The sequence below is a fragment of the Alligator mississippiensis genome, chromosome 2, assembly GCF_030867095.1.
Source record: "Alligator mississippiensis isolate rAllMis1 chromosome 2, rAllMis1, whole genome shotgun sequence".
In the NCBI taxonomy this organism is placed as follows: domain Eukaryota; kingdom Metazoa; phylum Chordata; order Crocodylia; family Alligatoridae; genus Alligator; species Alligator mississippiensis.
This window is the reverse complement of record NC_081825.1, coordinates 288,659,136-288,675,765: the sequence shown is the minus strand read 5'-3', so window position 1 is coordinate 288,675,765 and position 16,630 is coordinate 288,659,136.

The window sequence follows — 16,630 nt, the reverse complement described above, 5'->3', positions numbered from 1 at the left end:
CTTAAGTGGAAGTAGCCGTTTGTGGAAAGTGATGAATGAAGAACAGGAGAGGCTGAAGTCTTCTCTTTCTTCAAAACAGGGACAGCATGGCAGTTTTGCCCTGGCAATGGGTAATATCCATCTGGTGAGACTAAGATGGAGGAGAGGGCACAGTATTATCCCTTCCACAAATACTTAGTACAATCACCCTGCTAGGATTGCTATATCACTATCATGTGGTGATAACTTGCTTCTGAGAGAAGCTGACTATACTGCTCAATTAGTGCGGGGGGAATACTACCATCTAGTAAAATACCTTACAAAGATTGTACCGTGATTATGCAGCCTTTGTGAGGAATTTGCAGGTAGAACCGTTGCAATGTTGGGGCTATCAGTGTTACTGATGTAGTCCAAAGGAGAGACTACAGTGGGTTGCACTTGGAAAGAAATGCTTGTGCCTTGACATTTTTGTTGGTGGCATTTTGCAACCAGCATTTGATGTGGCTAATGTGGCAAGGGCTTGACTCTATAATCAGATTATTTCTTTGTTCACATGGTGTCCAGCTAACTTCACATGGTGTCCAGGCTCCACGCAAGAATCAGGTTTTGCTTGTGTAAAAACAATTTTTAGATTAGGCCCTAACTGCTTATGGGATTTACTGCCTCCCGTCTTTGCCAATTAAGTGAGCTCTGCTTCTACGCCAAAGTAAACTTCAATGTTAATTTTAAAATATTGCTGGCATTTATCACAGTAATTACTTTGACCATGTAAAACTCCAGACACCATAAATAGCGATGATACCCTAGATTGAGTACTCCCCCGGTACATATTACTGATGCTAGAAAACACACATGCAGACAAGGATATTTTTCTCCAAACTCAGCATTAGTCAGGCTCCTGCAGACCTGATCTAACACACAGTTGCCTCATGTAGATTCCCGAAAATGACCGATGATCTCTGTCAAATCCCATCCATCTTTATCAGTAACTATATGTTCAAATAAAAACAAAATGACTCCTGCCTATTTGTAATGCTGAGCAAATGGATCTAGGAGGAAAAAGGGGAAGAACGTAGCTGATATTGTGGCAATTTATCAGTGTTCTGTAAAGATGGGAAGTCTTAATCCTAGTGATTTGGGATGTCTCACTTTTGGAAACAAGTGGCCCAACTGGGCATACACATTGTGTTTCAAAGGTAGGCAAGTACATAAGCACATTTCTGAATAGGAATCCTTTCCTGAGCTGTGAACTAAATATTTTGCACCTATTTTCATGTGTTACAGTTAATTTGACTTCTCTCAAAACAATGCATGTCCATAGTGCCTCACATGCAATTTGTTTCCAGTTACATGTATTGGCTTCACATTGATCTTTTTGTGTGTGTGTCCTACAGCCACAGTGGGTTTTTTTGTTTTGTTTTTGTTTAAATTGTGATCCTTCATTGCAGGAAAATCAGTAAGATGCTGAAAACTGCTGTAGTTCATTAACTTTGTTGGAGCTATACTTGTTATTTGAGTCTGAAGATCTTGTTCCACAAATATAAACAAATATGTATATTTTTGTTTGATTTAGAACTTTATTTTTTATATTGTATTTTCCCTAAGAAAAGAGGAAACATGTATATATTTCCAACAGGAAAGACATCCATAGACATTTTGCAATATTTCTCTCTGCAACTGAGAGTCTTCTGTGATGATCCTTTGCAGCCAGCGTGTTGCTGCTTGTTTAAGAACTTGCGGTCATTATAGAAGATAAATGATAGTCCTTGGAGCCCAGGGCTGAAGCACATATTAGTTACCAGTAAATGATGTATAAAAAATATTCAGCTTGCAAAAAGATAATGGGGGCTCCTATTTGAAAATGCAGAAAAATGCACATATCTGAAACTCAAAAGTGTCTCATCAATATCTCTGTTGGTAGAAAACTAACCTGTCAAAAAGGAACTGTTGAAGAGATATTTATGTACTCATAGCATTGATTATTATGATGTAAGGGACTATTAAAGGAAACTTAAAATATTAGATAGTGCAAGTATAACACTTAATTGTTTTTCTGTACTGCCAAGGAATGCTCTAAAAATTCATTAAGGAATTGCTCATTCCACATCTCTGACCTCAGATGAACCTGCGTTTCCCCATTTTCCTCTTATCCATAACTTTAATAGTCATACTTAGGTTGACCTTTCTCTAATTCATTAGCAGTAAATTCCATAAATCATGACACCACCAGAGCATCAGGACTGTGTGTATGAAAGGCTTTGGGTGAAACAATTCTGCTCTTGGGCTGAATCCTAGGGACCTCCGAGATCATCATATCACCTATCCTCTGTCTTTCTCTGAATGAGGGTTGTCCAGTTTGAGCACCCTTGTTGGCCCCGGATGTAGCATTATAACATAGAAAAAGGCAATACTTTTATTATTATATCATCTCCTTCTGTCTCTAAGGCCTCAGGCAGATGTTATGCTTAAGATGTGATTAATCAGTTAATCATATCTTAAGTGGTAACCCGGCCACACATTCAAGCAATTACTGGTGTGATAAAACAGAGAATAAGCAACACATTTATTACACAAAATATGTGGGATAACTTTGTGCCTGGTTCCCATTGTGCCTTAAATTGAATGTGTGGCCGCTCCAGGCTCTGGAGTGCATGGGAGCCCTTCAAGAAGTCCATGTGCTCCTGTGGCTGGGAGCGCCAGTCAGCTGATCAGCACTTCCAATCATAGGAGTGCACAGGAACTCGGGTGTGGCTTATATGTAGCTTATTCCCCATTTTATTGATTAAACATGTGGCCAGGTCACTACTTCAGGTGTGGTTGACTGGATAATTGTGTGTCTTAAGTTCAACACCTGCCAGGGCCTTAGACACAGAAGGAGGTAAAGCTGGCAGAACCGATCAGCTGACTGGCGCTGTGAACCATGGGAGGACTGGACCCCTAGCTTGTTACCTGCTGGTGCAGAGGGAACCTAGGCTTCTCCTGCACTAGCAATAGAGGCACAAATGGGATCTAATCCCCCCAGTCCCACAGTCATGCCTCCTGCTATACATGTGTGGCATGGCAGGAGATGTTTGTTGGGAATCGCAGATCAGATCCTATTGAACCTTTATGTGAACCTCTGTCAAGGGGTCAAGGTACTTATGTGGCCCTGTAGTAGGGACCTCTAACCCCTGTTACTTAGAAAGTGGGAGGCCAGCATCAAAGAACTGCAAGTGGGTAGGTAGCGGGGCGTGAGGGCCAGCTGCACAGTAACATTCAACCAGGGAAAACTACAAGGGGAGAGAGTAGTAGCTGCAGTTCAGGGCTTAAGCTACAACACCTGAGGGGTGTAAGTACTGGGTTAAGTACTAGGCTAATTAGGAACCTCTGGCCAAGTAGAAGGCCATGTGACTAAAAGGGGTGGATCCCAACCTACTAAAAAACCTGGCCCTCAACCAGTCAGTTTGACCCTGACTCCTGCTGAGAGTAGAACTCCTGCTGGCCTGGGCTTCAACAGGGGAACCCAAGCAATAAAGGTACTGGGAGAAGCTGCGAGAGTCAGCAGCTTTGGGGTAGAAGTTTACTGGGACCATGGGGAGACCCAGGAAAGCGTTTATGAGTGAATTGTGATTAGGCTTGAATCCGGAAGACTGTATATGGCTGATAGGGGTGGATAGGAGGCCACAGGGGTGAGGGGGACCCAGCATAGAACACTGTAAGGGTAAGGACCCCAGGGGCTGTTGTAGGGTGAAGGAATTCCCCTTTGCCTGGGTCAGGGACCCCAGAGGGCTGGGCTGTAGGCTGTGAGCAGACTGTGACTCTTGGCTGAGTCAGGGATGCCGGGGGTCTGGGATAGACTGTGAGTAGCCTTGCCTGGGTCAGGGACTGCAGGGGGCTGGGATAGCATGTGAAACAGGGCCAGGGGCCTGGAGAATGAGACAGGGTCAGGCTGATGCCAAGCGGGCCAGAGCCTGACCCCGAGTGGGCAACACATGCAGGCTGAGAGGGCAGAGAGTCTTGAGCCTAGTGTGATTGAGTCTTGAGCCAGAGCAGATACAGGGGACTTCAGCATGACACTTAGAGGCAGTTCAATTACAAGGTCAGAGGGAGCCTGGATGGTGAGTGAGTGGGTGAGGGGCCCAAGTATTGGGAAGTGCCCCTCTTCCCAAGAAAGGTTGTTCATCCCTGGGCAGAGAGACTGGCTAGAGAAGCAGGTGAGAAGGCTATACCCCATACGCCAAGAGGGTCGGGGCAAGTAGAATCCTCCGGCCAAACAGCCAGGCCTGATGATGAGGGTTTAAAAGACTGTGAGGCCAGGAGGGCTGGATACCTTCAAGTCAGCTGGCCCTGACAATCTTCACCCCAGGGTACTCAAGGAGCTGGCAAGCATCATAGCCCAGCCTCTAGCACGGATCTTTGAAAACTCTTGGCGCTCTGGTGTAGTGCCCGAAGACTGGAAGAAGGCCAGTGTGGTGCCTATCTTCAAGAAAGGGAGGAAAGTGGATCTGGCTAACTATAGGCCCATTAGCCTGACCTCTATCCCTGGGAAGATCTTAGAAAAGTTTATTAAAGAGGCCATCCTTAATGGACTGGCCGACGCCAACATCTTAAGGGATAGCCAGCACAGGTTTGTTGCGGGTAGGTCTTGCTTGACCAATCTCATTTCCTTCTACGACCGGGTGACCTATCACCTGGACAAGGGAGAAGAGATTGATGTCATATATCTTGACTTCAAAAAAGCCTTCGATCTGGTTTCCCATGATTGCCTCTTGGAGAAACTGGCCAGTTGTCGCCTTGGGTCCTCCATGATCCACTGGCTGGAAAATTGGCTCTGGGGTCAGACCCAGAGGGTAGTAATTGATGGAAGTCACTCATTGTGGTGTCCTGTGACCAGTGGGGTCCCCAAGGCTCTGTCCTTGGACCCATACTGTTCAACATCTTCATTAATGATGTGGACACTGGAGTCAGAAGCGGACTGGCCAAGTTCGCCGATGACACCAAACTTTGGGGCAAAGCATCCACACCAGAAGACAGGCGGGTGATCCAGGCTGACATGGACAGGCTCAGCAAGTGGGCGGATGAGAATCTGATGGTGTTCAACGCTGATAAATGCAAGGTTCTCCACCTTGGGAAGAAAAACCCGCAGCATCCTTATAGGCTTGGCAGTGCTATGTTGGCTATTACTATGGAAGAAAGAGACTTGGGGGTCATCATTGACCACAAGATAAACATGAGCCTGCAGTGCGATGCTGCAGCTAGTAAAGCGACCAAAACGCTGGCTTGCATCCATAGATGCTTCTCAAGCAAATCCCAGGACGTCATTCTCCCCTTGTACTCGGCCCTAGTGAGGCCGCAGCTGGAGTACTGCGTCCAGTTTTGGGCTCCACAATTCAAAAAGGATGTGGAGAAGCTTGAGAGAGTCCAGAGAAGAGCCACGCACATGATCAGAGGTCAGGGAAGCAGACCCTACGATGACAGGCTGAGAGCCCTGGGGCTCTTTAGCCTGGAAAAGCGCAGGCTCAGGGGTGATCTGATGGCCACCTATAAATTTATCAGGGGTGACCACCAGTATCTGGGGGAACATTTGCTCACCAGAGCGCCCCAAGGGATGATGACTAGGTCGAACGGTCATAAACTACGACAAGATCGTTTCAGGCTGGACATAAGGAAGAATTTCTTTACTGTCCGAGCCTCCAAGGTCTGGAACAGCCTGCCACCGGAGGTGGTTCAAGCGCCTACGTTGAACACCTTTAAGAGCAAACTAGATGCTTATCTTGCTGGGATCCTATGACCCCAGCTGACTTCCGGCCCTTTGGGCAGGGGGCTGGACTCGATGATCTTCCGAGGTCCCTTCCAGCCCTAATGTCTATGAAATCTATGAAATCTATGAAAAAAAAAAAAAGAAGTGCAGGGTCAACAGCCTCTGACTGGATCCTGTTGAGAGATAATTTAACCTCCCTAGAGATAGTGTCCTACAGGATGCTGCCGTAGTTTGTTCTCACTTGAGGGGCATATTGGACTGTATTTGCTTATGTTGTTGATATCCGGAGAATGACTAGGAGCCAAGGGTCTCATAGCCTGGTGCCACAGGACAAGAGCCCGAGTGAAGAACAGTCAGACTGCAGGCGGCTATCAGCAGTTGCTACTGTGGGTGGACTACTGAAGAATCATCATTATAATCCTGACAAGTTCCATTTTCCTCAGAGACTGGAAGCAGTTAGGGTAGAGTAAAGGGGAGGTTTGGAGCTCAACAAAGAAGACAGGGTACAGGACTAGAAAGTTTGCCTTTGGGGAACTGCCTCCCAAAAGTGATTGGCAAAGTCGTGGCAGGTGAGAAAGAAAGAATAACCTCTAGGCAGGCTGGGTGATCTTACCCCAGGTTCTACCTTGCCACCACCTATAGGTTCGTGGTCCTTGGTAGGGGTCTGAGACTGTATAACACTTACAGCTGGCACAGATCCCTACAAGGAGAGCTGGTATTTAGAGGGATTAGAGTCCCAGAGAATGACTGAGGTCAGCTTCCTAGAGATCTGTCACTGTCTCTCACCCCATCCTCATCAATAAATGAAGCGACTGTGGCATTGATGCCTACACAGTTGGATGGGTAAAAAATTGGCTGATGAGGTGCACCCAGAGAGTAATGGTGGATGGGTCGTACTCAACCTGGCAAGATGTGAGCAGTGGGGTACCCCAGGGCTCGGTCCTCGGGTCCGCGCTGTTTAACATCTTCATCAGCAACTTGGACAAGGGGGTTGAAAGCACATTGTCCAAGTTTGCTAATGACACTAAGATGTGGGGCGAGGTGGACACACTTGAAGGGAGAGAGAGGCTGCAATTAGATTTAGACAGACTACAAAAGTGGGCAGATGAGAATAGGATGGGGTTCAACGTAGACAAATGCAGGGTGCTGCACCTTGGGAGAAGGAATCCACAGCATACATACAGGCTGGGGAGTTCCCTTCTTGAAAGCACAGAGGCGGAAAGGGATCTCGGAGTCATTATTGACTCCAAAATGAACATGAGCCGCCAATGCCAGACCACAGCCAGCAAGGCCAGCCATACCTTGTCATGCATCCAAAGGTGCATCTCAAGCCGGTCCAGAGAGGTGATACTCCCCCTCTATGTGACTTTGGTCAGGCCGCAGTTGGAGTACTGCGTCCAGTACTGGGCGCTGCACTTCAAAAGGGATGTGGCCAGCCTGGAGAGGGTTCAGAGGAGGACCACCTACTTGGTGAAAGGACAGCAGGACAGGCCCTATGAGGAGAGACTGAGGGACCTGAACCTGTTCAGCCTCAGCAAGAGGAGGCTGAGGGGGAACTTGGTGGCTGCCTACAAGCTCATCAGTGGAGATCAAAAGCAAATAGGTAGAGCCCTTTTCTCCCCAGGACCAGCTGGGGTGACAAGGAACAATGGTAATAAGCTGATGGAGAATAGGTTTAGGTTAGAGATCAGAAGGCAATATTTTACAGTTAGGGTGGCTAAAATCTGGAACCAACTTCCCAGGGAAGTGGTCCTCGCCCCTACCTTGGGCAAATTCAAGAGGAGGTTGGATGATCACCTGTCTGGGGTCTTGTGAACCCAGCATTCATTCCTGCCTGTGGCAGGGGGTCAGGCTAGATGATCTGTTCAGGTCCCTTCTGACCCTTGCTACTGTGAAACTATCTCGGAGCCCTGGTTAAGTGGGTCAGGTTGAGCCCAAGGAGAAACAGGGTATAGGAAGAGCACCCGGAGCTCACAAACCTCTCAGGGTAGCCTCCCTTCTTTGTTACCACCAGGCATGGCAGGTGAAGCAGCAAGGTGGGACCCTGAGAGGCTGTATTGGGCAAGCAGGACAGGATAAAGGAGGCCACTAGGGTGCATCATAGCCACCCTTGGGTGGTCCTGCTACAGGCCCCCTATGACAGGTCTTGTGGCCACAGGGGTGGCTGTGATGCACCCTAGTGGCCCTGCAGCTCCTCTCTGGCTCAGACTCTAATGTCACTCTCCCTAGATTGCTTGTCTGCCACGCCTTGTTCTTAATATAAAGGTTGATTAAGGGAGGCTGCAAACAGGCCTTAGAGTGAGCCTTACTCCTAATAATTTCCCACTGGGTCTCAATCCAGCCCTCAAGCCTGACAGGTCCCTCTTGGCCTGATTAGGCACCTGTAGAGCACCTGTAGCCTTGAGGGCAAATTGTGTGGCTCCTTTTCCTTCCCTACACAATGCCCAAAGCCTCACAGATATTATAGTATTGTTCACTTCTTGGGCTTTGTTCTTCTTACCCACTGCCCTTTTCCTCAGCTAGGTCTTTTAGCTCAGGCCTGCTGCATCGGACCTGGCTTTGAGGTGCTAGCTCTAGTTTGTCCCTTCTGGTCCCCTGACCCCTACCTGGCCCTGTGGCTGTAATGTAGCACTGTGCCCACTCTGGGCTCAACAATCATGCATGACTGCGCTACTCTCAGGTGCCAGGCTCCTGACAGCCTTCCATACTCCCCTCTCGTGACTCAACAGTGGCTAAAGGCAATTGTGTGCCCTTCAAGCACTAATGCGACCTCCATAAATCACCCCTTACAATCCCAAGCCAAACCACCAATATAAACAGTAACATAAACCATAAGCCCCTGGGCTATAAAAGAAACACTAACAGCAGCAGAAGCAGCCTTCTGACCCTTTAAGAAGGCAAACTTTCCTCATCTCCCAGTGGGCATACCTGCCAACCTGGGACTATTCCCTAGCCTATACACTCGGCCCATTTGGGCTCCCAGGCCCTCTGGTCCCACACACAGTCTCTGCTCTGGGCTCTTGGGCCCTCTAGTCCCATATGCAGCCCCTCCTCCAGGTTCTCAGACCCTCTGGTCCCAGCTCAACTCTTCCCTGGGCACCTGGACCCTCTGGTAGACACCTCAAACCCTCTAGGGTTTAATTTAAACAAAGGCCAGTTGTCTGGTCTTTCTTTTCCCAGGGAACTTGCCTCTGTTACCAGGCCTGCAGAGTTGTTTAACTAAATCCAGGTCCCTTCAGGAGCCCTGCAGCCAGGAGCTCCTCACTTCATGGTTGCTGGAGAGAGAGTCCCTGACTGGTGCAGGCTCTGTGCTTATATATGTCCAGCCTGAGCCCTCTTCTGGTCAGGTGAACCCCTCATTAGCTTTCCTCTGTCACCTTAAGCAGCCTCTCAGGCTGCTTGCTTTCTTTAAGGAGCAGGCATATCCCAGTGCCTAGCTACACCCCCAATAATTATAATGCCTGGGCATCTCACACACTTGTGTTGTATTTCACTTTTTGATATCCAGGTGATGTATGGATGCATCATTTCTTTTAGATGTGCAAATCTTAGGCATCAGGAGAGTAAGTACCTGATCTTCCAAGGTACTTAGACACCCAAGTTCACCATTCAGGCATAACTGGCAGCTTCTAAACCACTGCTCAGCTGCCATCTAATACTATATATACCTCAGTTTCTTCTGTTTGGCTTGTACAAACCTGATCAAGGGCTGACAGAGCCCCACAGATAATGAGTTGTTCAGAGACCTAGCTGCGGAGGCCCCAAAGCTGTATTTTCAAACTAAGGGTACACTTACCTTTCTTCCCAGGAGGCTTGGTATAGTAGACATGTCAGAGCCTTCATATTCTACATGCAACAGAAAGTGACAGTCAGGAATTGCTTCTGGCTGAGTGATTGGTGTGTGTTATCCCACACTGCTCCAGGGTGGTGTTTGGGATACGCACATTGGAACTGGGTTACATGGTCCAATACATTCTCACAGTTCACTGGGCCAGAGTCAGCCTCTTTGATGGTCCAATGAATCTCTAATTGTTTAAACAGAGCAGAGCAGCTCCAACAGGAAAGCAGCTCCAACAGGAAAGACTGATTGAGGCACACCTCAGAGTAGCCAATTGCTTTGGCCAGACATGGCTTTAAACCTGGGCCACCTGTGTCCCAGGTAAGTACTCTAACCATTCTGGGCTGGCATGCTCTCTCTCTCTGGAAAAAGCAGGCTTGAAGACCTAACTCCAGGAGAGTAATCATGGCTGAAGAACTTGGGCGTAGGGAGGCACCTGCCAGGCCAGAGAACTAGGTATCTATTTATGGCCAGTCAGGGGCTTAGGAACTCAAGCCTTTCCCTTTGTGCTCTGCATTTCCCTCCCAGCTTAGGCAACCCCAATGCTCAGCTTGTTTCTGGAGACACCTTTCTTAGGTACCTAATTCTACCCATGCTTTGCATAGGGGGTTAATTTGGGACTGAGGTTTCCATTAGGTCATGGGCTGTCAAAGGTATGGCCTGTAGGCAGCATCCAGCCCACAGACCCATTTCACCCAGTGAGGGGCAAGCAACAGCTTGTTGTCCTGTGGGGCCAGGCCAACTCTCAGGATCTCAAAATTGCACCGTTAGATGTGAGGGTGTGACACAATTACACATATACACACACAAAAATCAGGCGCATACATACACACTACCAACTCAGGCACATATACATCCAAGATTACCAGTCTAACCACATGCACACCTATCACCAATTCAAGCACTTACACACTACACACACCAAAAATTAGACAAATCAGTTGTCAATACTTGTACACCCAATACACATACGTGGATCACTAATTCGTATATCACGCACATGATATATATATATATATATATATATATATATATATATATACACCTATTTGCCAGTTCACACACATACCACCCACCTACACATATACACAGGTGAGTTCCTAGTTTGGGTGGTGTGGTGTGTATGTGTGTGCTTGGGGTACTTGGGACACCTAGGATGCTTGGTGACTATGGGAGGGGGGAGTCAAGGGTCAAAGATTTCCAGAAGGAGGGGAAGGAGGGAGATGGATGGGGGTTAAGATGAGGGGGGGGTGGGAATTGAGAGAGTGAAAGTGCTAGGAGTGCAAGCAGAGGAGAAATGGAGTTGAGAGGAGATCAGGAAAATGGGGGTTGGAGCCAAGAGGGACCGGAATTGAGATGGTGTCAGGGCCGGGCTGCAGTAAAACACAACCCAACTCGGGGTTCCAAATAACAGTGGTTTTATTGAACAGGAAAAGATGGTGACACCATTTACAAGCTATAGAGCTTATTGGTTCCTTTGCACCCACTCACACACGCACACACACAATGGCAACAGGGGTCAAAGAGGCTTGGTAGAGGGGCTGAAGCCTGGGAGGAAAGAGACAGGGTCCAAGTTGGAGGAAGAAAGGTACGGGTAATATCTACCTATCCCAGGCTGAGAGTTGATCCTCAATAGCCAGTCAGGGTCTCCTTCAGCAACGTGTTGTCCAGAGGAGGTCGCTGGCAGGGCCTCTGGGGTGGATAGGTGGTGTGACATGGAGCTGGTCTGATCTGGATGGAAATGGCATTCCCACTGGGTCTGTCTTCACTACCCCTCTTTATAGGGGCAAACCTTTTATGACCCTAGTGGCAGGGGAATGCTCAGGCAAGGGTTAGCCTTGGTGTACTGAGCATGTGCACTCAAGGCGAGGATGTGCAATGTCAGGTGCCTGTGTTGCAATGGTGGGTTGGCTGGCTTCTGCAGCAGTCTTTGTTTTCCAAATCTTGAGCCAGGGAGGGTCAATGCAGGGTGATGGTTGGGTCATCGAGTTAATGGTTCAGTCATTCAAGGGGAGCTATTTTTAGATCTACTGCCATTGTCTGTCAATCACCCACTCACTCAAGGAACCAGTTTACATGGGAGGGGAGAGTCACGAGTCACACGGTTACAACAGAGTTACAATAAGGTATTCCCTGGGCAGGGGACACAACATGGATATTTGACACGACTTAACATGACTTATGCTAACTTACACTTGTAGGCCTAAATCATATAGTATCACTAAAAAAGTAAAAATCAGTAAAATAGTAATCCCACAACATAAAACAGTAAAAATCAATATAAACATAATAATTATACAGTATAAAACAGTGGATATCCATATGAAACTAGCAGGGCACTTCTTTGCAAAGGAGAGAGAAAAAGAAGAAAAAACTTGCTACCAAAATAAAATGCATAAAGCTTATCCTATGTCTTAGCTTATCATAATTATCTATAGGGAATAGAGAGGGAGAGAAAAAGTCAGAAATAATTGGGGAAGGGAAGGGAATGCATTTATATATATATAAATATATATAATATAAAATATATATATAAAAAAATAAGAAAACTGGGGGTTGTGTTACAAGCTTTGTTAGCTCCCCACACCATTGCTGCTGCTGCTGCTGAGTCCAGATGGAACCCTTGAGGAGCCCTGTGCTCCAGATCTGTCTCAGGGGACTGATTGAGCGTAATGCCCCTGCATTAGTTGGAAAAGCACCCATCAGTGAGGTATTGCAATTATTGAGTGTTGAAAGGCCAAAGCACTTTGAAGGATCCAGGCTTAAATAACTTGCTTCAGGTTGCACATGAGGCTGAGGCACAGAAAGGAACTGAATCCAGGTCCCCTCAAGTGCCAGGTCAGTGCTCTAACTCCTGGTCATCTTTCCTTTTTTCTTTCCTCAGGGGTTGGAAATGTGCCCTCACCTGCTGGAACAGAACAAAACAGTGGAAGCTGGGAGCTACAAGATCAAGAGCTGGGGAACGAGTCACAAAGGACATGGAAACCTACCTGCAGAAAATGGAAGAGCCTTTTCACGGGGCTGTGAAGTTCCATTCATGTTGGGACGGAGATCCTCCATATGAGCATGTTTTTGTACGGAAGAGGAAGGAGGACCAAAATTTTTTCTTTTTTCAGGAGCAGCCTCTCAGGTGTAAGTAGTAAACTTGTTCTGCACATCAAAATGTGGGTCTACAAGAGTAGCAAGTCAGGCCCTGTGGTGGCCAAGTCACCCCTAGCGGCTGCCTGGATCCCACCTTACTTGCCCCATCTGGCCTCCCTGTGTTCCACCCTGTTGGCTTGTCTGCCACACCATGATGTTCTGGTGGGACAGGGAGGCTGCCACTAGAGGTCAATGGGGTTTCAATACAGCTCTTAGATCGGGGTAGGCGATATTTTTTGGCCGGAGTGCTGAAAACCCCCACAATGCACACCTGCCAGACTGCTGGCATGCCAGAAAAACAAAACAAGGGCAGGGGGTACATGGCAGGATGCCCTGCTTGTGCCCCTTGCCCCCACCCAAAGCCCCTACCCCTTAGCCCTGCTCAAGCCCCTTGCCTCCCACCCAAAGCCCTTGTCCCCTACCCCTGCTGCCCCTTGCCCCTGCCCCCCAGCCCTGCTCATGCCCCTTGTCTCCCACCCAAAGCCCTTGCCTCCCACCCCTGCTGCATTTTGCCCCTAACCCAAAGCCCCTGCCCCCCAGCTCTGTTGCTCCTTGCCCCGCACTCAAAGCCCTTACCCCCCAAGCCCGGGCTCTGTAGCTATCAGCAGCTACCCAGAACCTGGGCCAGTTGCAAACATCTGCTGCCTCCCAGCCCCAGCCCTGGCCTGGGACTGCCGGGAGGCAGCACATACCGGTGATGCTCCCCACTGTGTTGCCCTCACTGCTGCTTCTGAACACTGCTAACAGGGCACAGCGGGGGGTGCAGAAAACTGCCTGCTGCTCCAAGCTCCCTGGTGCCTTGGCCACACTTCCTCTACAAGCTCCATGCTGCCCAGCTCACACTTCCCCTGTGTGCATGGGAGCAGCGTGGGCAGCATGCAGGGTTGTTCCCCTTCCTGCTGCCCCTGCCTGCAGGGGAAGCATGGCCAGGGCTGTGGGGAGCTTGGAGTAGCAGCTCTCTGCATCCCTGCTGTGCCCTGTCATGCTGGGTTCCACAGAAGCAGTGGCAAGGGCAGCACAGCGGGGAGCATTGCTGGTATCTGCTGCCTCCCCGCAGTTTGGGGCCAGGTCTGGGGCTAGGAGGCAGCTGGAGCCAGGGCTGGGGCTGGGGCCGGGGCCGGGGCTGGGGCTGGGGCCGGGGCCAGGGCCAGGGTGGAGAGATAGCAGATGTTTGCAGCTGGCCCAGGTTCTGGGTACCTGCTGATAGCCATGGAGCCCAGGCTGCTTGCAGCAGGGTTTCCGCCCTCCCAGCTGGCTGTTGGGAGCAGCCCGGGCTCTGTGGCTATCAGCAGCTACCCAGAGCCTGGGCCAGCTGCAGCCGGGAGGCTACAAACAGCTGCTGCCCACCCATCCCGGCCTCAGCTGTCTCCTGGCTCCAGGCTCTCTCTGGGAAAGCAGCAGGTGCTGGCACTGCGCCCGTTGGGGCCAGGCTGGGGCAGGAGCCAGGGCCGGGTGCGGGGAGGCAGCGCTGTTTGTCACCTCCCAACTGCAGCCGGCCCAGGCTCTGGGTAGCTACTGATAACCACCGAGCCTGGGCTGCTCCCAGCAGGGCTTGCAGCCTCCCAGCTGCCTGCTGGGAGCAGCCTGGGCTCCCAGCTGGCAGAAGCTACCCAGAGCTGGGGCCGCCTGCAGATGGGAGGCTGCAAACAGCTGCTGCCCCCCCGCCCCTGGCCCCAACGCGTGCTGAGGAAAATAGCCTCGTGTGCCATGCTCAGCATGTGTGCTGGGGGTTGCCAACCCCTGTCCTAGATTTTTGTCTGGGCTTTGGCCCCCCTGGCCTTGGCCCACTTTGCTTTGGATGAGCCTCTCCACTTGAGGTCCACTGTCCCAGGCCCCTAGTCTCCCAGGCCTCCTGACCTCCATTTTGCCCTTTGCAGGCTCTCGGGCCCTCTGGTCTCTGTCTTGCCATTTGCAGGGTCTGGGTCCTCAGTCTTTTCTGTCTCTGTTCATGATCTCTACTCTTCCTGGCAGTTTGCTCACCCTGTTGATGGTAATATAGATAATCTGCTGGCACCAGCTCTTCAACAAGAGTGTAGACACTACCAAGGTCTTCTTGTAGCAAGGAGAAGCGCTGCTCACTTTGATGTACTTCTCTTGCCAGTCCTGCACCTCTTACTGTAGGTCTTGCTGGAGCTTACCTTGTGCATCCAGTTGTTTCTCCAGGCTGTTATGGTAGTTTTCTGCTTCTTTACCTCTCTTGAGTCATTAGGATCTTCAGTTTTTCTGGCTAGGTCCTTTTCTCCAGCTTGAGAAGTAGCAGCAGCCACTTTCTCTTGGAGTGCTTGCAGTCTTTCCTTTTGCTTTTGGCTTCTTTCTGACTCTGCCATGCTTTGGTGTTATAGGAGACTGACCCTAGAGGTCAAGCGGGTTTTGCTTACCTCTTTCCTTGTAGCTTTCAGGGATAGCTTGGGTGCTGGTCATTCCCTCCCCTGCAGCCATCTTGCTCAGAAGCTCCTCTTCTTGCTGCCTGAAGGGCCAGACTACTTTCTGGTCATAGGCACTGGCTTTGTGTACCTCTAAGCCCCATCCCTTCCAGTCATGTAGCTCCCCAGCCACACACGGATTTCCCCTTTGCTTAATGTCCAGCCTGTGCTCCTCTGCTGCAACCTCCATGCAGCAGGCTTGGCCTGTTGCACTCTCTACTTAATGTGTGGTTGGTTTTTATTTTTCAGCAACACAAATAAAAGTCCATTAAAATTGATGGAATCACCCCCTTGCAACTGAGAGAATTGGGATCAGATTGCTTATTTCATGGACTAAGCTGAGGCTGGGGAACTTCATCGCTTTGCATTTGTAATATTCTTTTTCTTTAAAATCTTTTAAAACTCATGAAAATAAGCAAATACCATGAGCAAAAGCAATGCTTGAGGCTTTAGCTGTCTTCTATGCAGCCTTGCCAACTCTGCATTCTGTGGAGAATGAAGGTTAGGTTAATTTACCCAATGTAACAGAATGATGTTTGGCACTACTACATTGAAAGAACAAATTGAGCTTGCTCACTCTATGACCCATTCAGCTTTTATATGATGAAGAACAATCAAATCCATCTTGTAGCAACTTTATTATCAGATGAGAGAGAGAGGAATCTGTTTAACAACATTTTATTTACTTGAAAAATAACCTTGAATCATCAGCTGGAATGTAGTAAGGTTTCCTTTTGTATTTACTTCACATTCACTTTGCTTAAGAAGTTCATATTTGAACAGCTATGAGACAGCTTCTGCAGCTATGGTAAGAAAAAAGGGTTTGTCAGTGCCTGCTGAAGACTTTCATAGGTATGCTATCTACCTAGATAGCCAAGAAAATATACCTGTGGTTATGTTTCCTAAACATAAAGAGAAATTATATGCTTTACGCCTGAAATGCCTTCTATTTGAAATTAATGAATGTTATAAAGAGTCCTGAAGAAGTAAGCATCTGGCCAACCACACCAGGTGGTTAAGGAACTTGTTTGGGATTTGGGAGACCTAGGTTATAATACTGCTTTTCCATTTTCCCACAATGAGATGAATGCCCCAGCTACCCAGCTATTGGTTATTCTGGAGTGAGCTCTTTCCCCACTAGGACTGTTCTACTCTGTAGAAATAAATTCACCGGCAGAAGAACTTTAATCTCATATGTGGGATACCTTGTGGTAAAGGTTTGTCTCTATTTGGCCCAATGAATATTTAAACGTTGCATAGAATCATAGAAAATTAGAGAATATTAGGGTTGGAAGGAACGTCAGGAGGTCATCGAGTCCAACCCCCTGCTCAAAGCAGGACCATCCCCAACTAGATCATTCCAGCAGGGCTTTGTTGACCCAGGCCTTAAAAATCTCCAGGGATGGAGATTCTACCACCTCGCTCGATAATCTGTTCCAGTGCTTCACCATGCTCCTAGTGAGAGAGTTTTTCCTAATATCCAACCTAAACGTCCCTTGCTGCAACTTG